Genomic DNA, 6,257 nt, shown 5'->3' on the forward strand with positions numbered 1-6,257 from the left:
AAGCATTGTATCCACTGTATGGTTTCATGACCCTCAAACCTGGACCTCAAGCTGAGGCACTGGCTGTTTTGGTAGTATACCATTGATAAACCCATCCTGCACTAGGGGATATAGAGATATAGATATAAAGAGAATTCCTGTCTTGTTTTAAGAGGTGGACTCAATATAGTGCAATGTTTTGAAGTGTGGAATTTTAAATTAAGATGCTGGAATTAGCTCCATGAACTGTTACTAGTTGTGGGATCTTGATTTTGTTTCTTGGCCACTATGAGCCCCTAAACTTCCTCTTTAAGAGGAAATAATAATAGTAGCTCTCTTAACCCTTGTCACTTTGTGTACTAAGATGAGTTAATGGGGTACCTGGGTGGCACAGTTGGTTAAGCATCAGACTCTTAGTTTTGGCTGGGGTCATGATCTTGGGTCATGAGATCCACCCGGCATTGGGTTCCACGCTCAGTACAGTCTGCTTGAGACTATCTCTCCCTCTCCACCATGCACTCTCTCTCTAAAATGAATAGATGGAATCTTTGAAAAGAGAAAGAGAGAGCGTTAATGCATGGGAACACTTAAAACAGTAACAAAAAAAAGTTCTCAACAAGAGTTAAATATTATTATAAGAACTAAACTAGAGACTTTATATAAGTTATTTTATAAACTCAATGGGATTTAATCAAAGTACTATGCAGTTTAGAAGTTTAACTTTTAAATCAAAGACAAGTAACTGGCTATAGACATGATGAAAATAATCTATAATATTTCTGGCAACGTATAGTCAATTTTCTTCTCATTGTTCTTATGGTATTTAATTCATCTTACCATAGGAAACAGTCTACACTCTTACTCAAAGCAGCCCTTTGTCTCTGCTCAACATCTGAAATATATGTATATGTCTTTCATATATATGTATGCCAGATTTTAATGAATGCCATATATTGTCTTTCTACTCTAACTGCACACATGCAATCAGTTATCAAACCTTGATTATTGAACTGTAATATATATACATTAAAATGCAGAAATCTTAAATGTGCAGCTTGATGAAATTTTACAAAGTTAACACATCTGTGTGAAAACCACTCAGATCCAGATAGAGAATATAATCATCCCCTCAAAGCCTATTTTGTGCCCCTTTCCTAATATGTCCTCCCTAAAGATAACTAATATTCTTACTTTTTATCTACAATTAGCTTTGCCTGTTTTTAATTTATACATAAATGGAATCATACAACAGATTCTTCCATTATCTGACTTCTTTTGCATCTTATTTCCTTCAGATTCAGTATGTCTTCAAGAGTCATCCATGTTGTTGTATATGGCAATATTTTTTTCTTTTTCTTTGGTGAAATTACCAATTTATTTATCCATTCTATTGTTCAATATTAGAATTGTTTCCAGTTTAGGAGTGTAAAAATAATCCTGCTAGGAACATTCCTGTACGTGTCTTTTGGCACACATATTTATGCTTTTTTAATTGGCTGTATAGCTAAGAGTAGAACTACTGAGTCCTAATGTATACTTATGTACAATTTCAGTAGATAATACTGAATTGTATACTTTTTTCTTATTGATTTGCAGGAATCTTTTGTAAGTGTCGGTGGTGCCTTTTTTAGATATAAAATATTCATTTCTTATTTCTCTCCTTTCATTGCCTTTTCTCTCTTGTAATCATGTCTCTTGATAAACACAATGTCTTAATTTTAATGAAGTTCATTTTATCATCCTTTTTCTTTTGATAAATGATGTGTGTGACCTGTTGGAGAAATATTTGCCTATCCCCAAGTCATGAAGAAAGTTCTCCTATGTTATCTTCTGCCTCTGTTATTTTATACTTTACAACCAGGTCTTTGATCCACCCAGAATGGACTTTTATGTTATGCTATGTCAAAGGAATAACTGATTTTTTTAAAGAAAGATTGCGATGATTATATTGAAATCTGCATTTCGTGTAGCCATCGCTATAAAACTATGAATTTGTTCTGGAAAAAAAGGTAAGTTTCAGAATGGAAAGATAGAAAAATGTCATTGTTCTTGAAATCTAGAGTCACTATGATGCTTTGATCAGATTATTTAAAACATAAATGCTGAGATTGATGCCATAACCTACAAACTCTTTAACCTGTTTCCTGAAGTCTAGGAAAGTAATTATTTTAAGCTTATTATTAGATTTTTGGAGAACCTATTTTGTCATCTATTTGAAATCTGACCCATCTACATTCACTAAGTGCAGTGATTCATTTTAAAGATATTTTCTTTTACCACCAGAGCCATCCTACATTATCTGAAAAAAACAAAAGTTCAATAATTTCCATAAATATTTCTGAGCCTTTGTTGATCCTGTTCTCACTGCTTGGAGTCTCCTCCATTTATTCTTCTTTGAGTGACCAATCTCTAACCATTCTTCTCCATAAAGATTTTAACTGATCCAGCCAACCATTATCTCTGTTATTTCATTTTCCCCTCTTATAAATATCTATTGTGTCAATGATAGCTATTGATGTACTTATCTTATCTCCAACAATGCTAAGAGCTCCTAGAGAAGGGAGATCATGTTTATGTGACTTTGTATTACTTATACTTTATGTTAAATAAACAAATGAATTTGGATTTTTGGAATATTCAGTGTTTCTCAGAATGGTACACATATATTCCTGGATATACAAGCCTGTTATCAGGAGAACTAGAATTAACAAAACAAAGTACATTATACTAGAGATGATTTTCACTTGGAGCTTTTTTTTTTTTTTTGAGGGAAAACACAGTGAAACCAATGTTTATGTCATAAATGAATTACAAAGCAGGTGGGCAATTCAGATTGATTTTAAAATGAAAACCAAGCATGGCATTAACTTAAAAAAAAAAAAGAATGCACGTTTAAGCCATGCATTCTTTTCAATATATCATTTCTAAACATTCATAGGAAAATGATGTTTGCTAAGGTAAAGAGAAGCAAGTCAAATATTTATTAAAAATTATGTTTCAGAATGATACATTACTTAACTGATGTCCTACTATGCATGTTTCACCTATTGATGGATTGCTTCTATTTCCATAGGTCTCTTTACAGTTAATATGAAGACCTGGCACCTGTGTATTGTTAGCATTTGCAACATTGTAAATTACAGCAGGAGCCAGAGATGTGAAACTGAAAGAGCTATTCATTGATATAAAACTGTCCACCCTGGTTGAAATATTATATTTTCATTTCTTTAAATTAGAATATCCATAACAGCTAAAAACCTTTAAAAATAAAGAAGTGTCTCTGAAGTGCATTTAGCCTCAGAAATCATGCTGCAGCTTCATCTTTGTATTTTAAGCTTTTATTTTAATTCCGGTAGTTAACATACAATATTATATTGGTTTCAGGTGTACAACATAGTGACTCAACATTTCCTTCCAACACCCACTGCTCATCACAACAAGTGAACTCCTTAATCCCTATCACCAATTTGCCCATCCCGCCACCCACCACCCTTCTCATAACCATCATTTTGTTCTCTATAGTTTAGAGTCTGTTTCCTCCCTCTCTCTTTCTTTTTTTTCCTCTCTTTACTCATTTGTTTTGTCTCTGAAATTCCACATTTAAGTGATATCATTTGGTATTTCTCTTTCTCTGACTTATTTCACTTAGCATAATACTCTCTAGCCCCATCCATGTCATTGCCAATGACAAGATTTCATTCTTGTTATGGTTGAGTAATATTCTGGTATATATATATTAATTATATCTTCTTTATCCATTCTTCAGCCAATAGACACTTGGGTTGTTTCCATAGTTTGGCCATTGTAGAACTACCCTATGATACAACAAGTGCACTACTAGGTAGTTACCCAAAGAATACAAAAACAGTAATTGAAAGGGATTCAGTTTCATCTTTTTTTTTTTTTAAAGATTTTATTTATTTATTTGACAGAGAGATCACAAGTAGGCAGAGAGGCAGGCAGAGAGAGAGGAGGAAGCAGGCTTCCCGCTGAGCAGAGAGCCCGATGTGGGGCTCGATCCCAGGACTCTGAGATCATGACCTGAGCCGAAGGCAGCGGCTTAACCCACTGAGCCACCCAGGCGCCCTCAGTTTCATCTTTTAATTATCATTTTATTTCTAGATCTACAGAAGTGCTTCACTATGTGCCTGGGCTAGAGGCTGTATTTCAGGTTTATCAGGAAGGAAAATTGAAAGATGAGCATTATAAAAAGAAAAGTATTCACACTTTCATCTACAGAATTAATGTCGAAGACAGGTTTTTCATCCTAACATAAGGAGAATGAAAATGTTTTCCACTATCATTAGCTAACAAAAACTTGCAGTCCACTTTTAACGATAATTTTAAAGAATCACATTGAACAAAAGTGAAACAATTGAAATATCTAGTGTTCTCTGCAAAAAAATTATATATATGATTATGAAATACAAAAATTACATATATAAAGTGTATATACATATATGTATGAATATATCGCATCTGAATGTTAAATACATTATTTTGCTAGATAATGGGAGAAATGAAGAAAATTTAATTTTAAGTAGATAAGTTGTAAGGGGAAACGCTAGAAATATGGAAGAAAATATACAACTTTTCATCTGCTATGTGTTACCTCTGGCTATTCTCCTGAGTGTAAACCCAAGAATTAACATAGATTTTACAAGTGCTTCGATCTAAAACAATTGAAATAACAACAAACTAAAGGCTTTGATAAATAATAACTTTATAAAAAATAAACAGAGCACATGGGCAAACAAAAAATATGTTGAAATAAACAGCTTTCAAGAACAAATGTGAAACATTCGTAACCTCAATATTGTGTAACTGCATTTACACAAAGTGACTTTTGCTTCTGCTCCTGTCTGGCTTCATGCTGCGCCCCTTAACTTAGGTATCCATTCTTAGTTCTCACTGCCTCCTAAATATTACTGCCTTCATGCCCTTTGCCCAAATTCTTCCCCAAATTATAACATTACTCTCAATTGCTGCATGAATATCTCTGCCCCTCTTTCAAGGTTTTGTTTCCAATCTTGATTCTTCCAAGAAATCGACCTAATTGTCCTCATATAAAAGTTATCTTACTCTAAAATCTCTGTATATCTGAAAACATCAAAGGAAAGTCTGTGTTAATAGTAAAAACATGCTTTTTAGACCTGAAAAGGCCAACTTTTTTAAGTGGAAGTGTTCGTTACACTGGTGATCCAGATATTAGAATCTTAAAATATACACTTTTTATTTAAAAGAAATACTTAGAAATCTGAAGACAGAATAAACTCAAACTAAGCAAAATGAAATTTGTTATGTACTTGCTAGAATTTAGGTGAAAATGTCACATTTTAGGTATAAAATTACTTTTTAAGGAAGCATATTTTTTTTTAAAGCATTCATTGAAAACCTAGCATATTTTAGCTGGTGTCAGATTGAATTATTTGCCTACAAATATTTTTCTTGCCATTGACTTTGTTCTGGTCCATATTGCTTTGCTCAGCAGAATGCAGGTGGAAGCTAAGACCGTTGGAGGCTTGGTAATTTCTACCCACTCTTTTGGAGCTTCTGCCTTCTGTCTTGAGAAGGGCATCCCCAGGCAGCTGTTGCTTTTTTAGTTCCTAAACCTTGGAGTCCAGCCTAGTCCAAGTGAGGTCAGCCAAGACCAGAGCCAACCTGTCAGATTTATTTAGAAGTAAATATTTCTAAAGCTCCTTGGGTTTTGTTGTGTGCTGCACAGCAAAAAACTGATGAGTAAATACTTTTATAGTTAGTGTATCCACATTATAACAATTCTGTGAAATATACATTATTGAGGTTCAGAAAGATTACGTGATTTGCACAGAATGATGATAAATCTTTTCCTCAAGACAAATGTGCTCACTACAACCTCCCTCTTGCTGTCACCACTTCTGCCCCAACCCCTCTGCTCCTTTCTTTTTCAAGTACAAGTAAAGAAACTTTTGAAAATGCAAAAAAATCAGTACTAGGGAACAGGAGATAAAGAGTGGCAAACTAATAGAGAATATCTGTGCCAAACATTTTGTTTTGACGTTTGTAAATCTTGTGCATGGCTAAATACCCTCATATGTGAAATTTAACACATGAGAATGTTTTTGTGAACCTTGGCAAAATGCTGACTGACATATCTTAACAAAATCACACTATGTATAAGTAGTGCTGTAGATGTGATCTAAAGGATCAGAGTAACAGGAAGATGGTGAGTGAAAGCACATATCATGAAACTCCACAATTTTCAAGGCTTTGAGATTGTTTCCCTTTAACAGAATTGT

This window comes from Enhydra lutris, unplaced genomic scaffold, assembly GCF_002288905.1.
Source record: "Enhydra lutris kenyoni isolate GAN:26980312 unplaced genomic scaffold, ASM228890v2 scaffoldscaffold49, whole genome shotgun sequence".
Taxonomy (NCBI): Eukaryota; Metazoa; Chordata; class Mammalia; order Carnivora; family Mustelidae; genus Enhydra; species Enhydra lutris.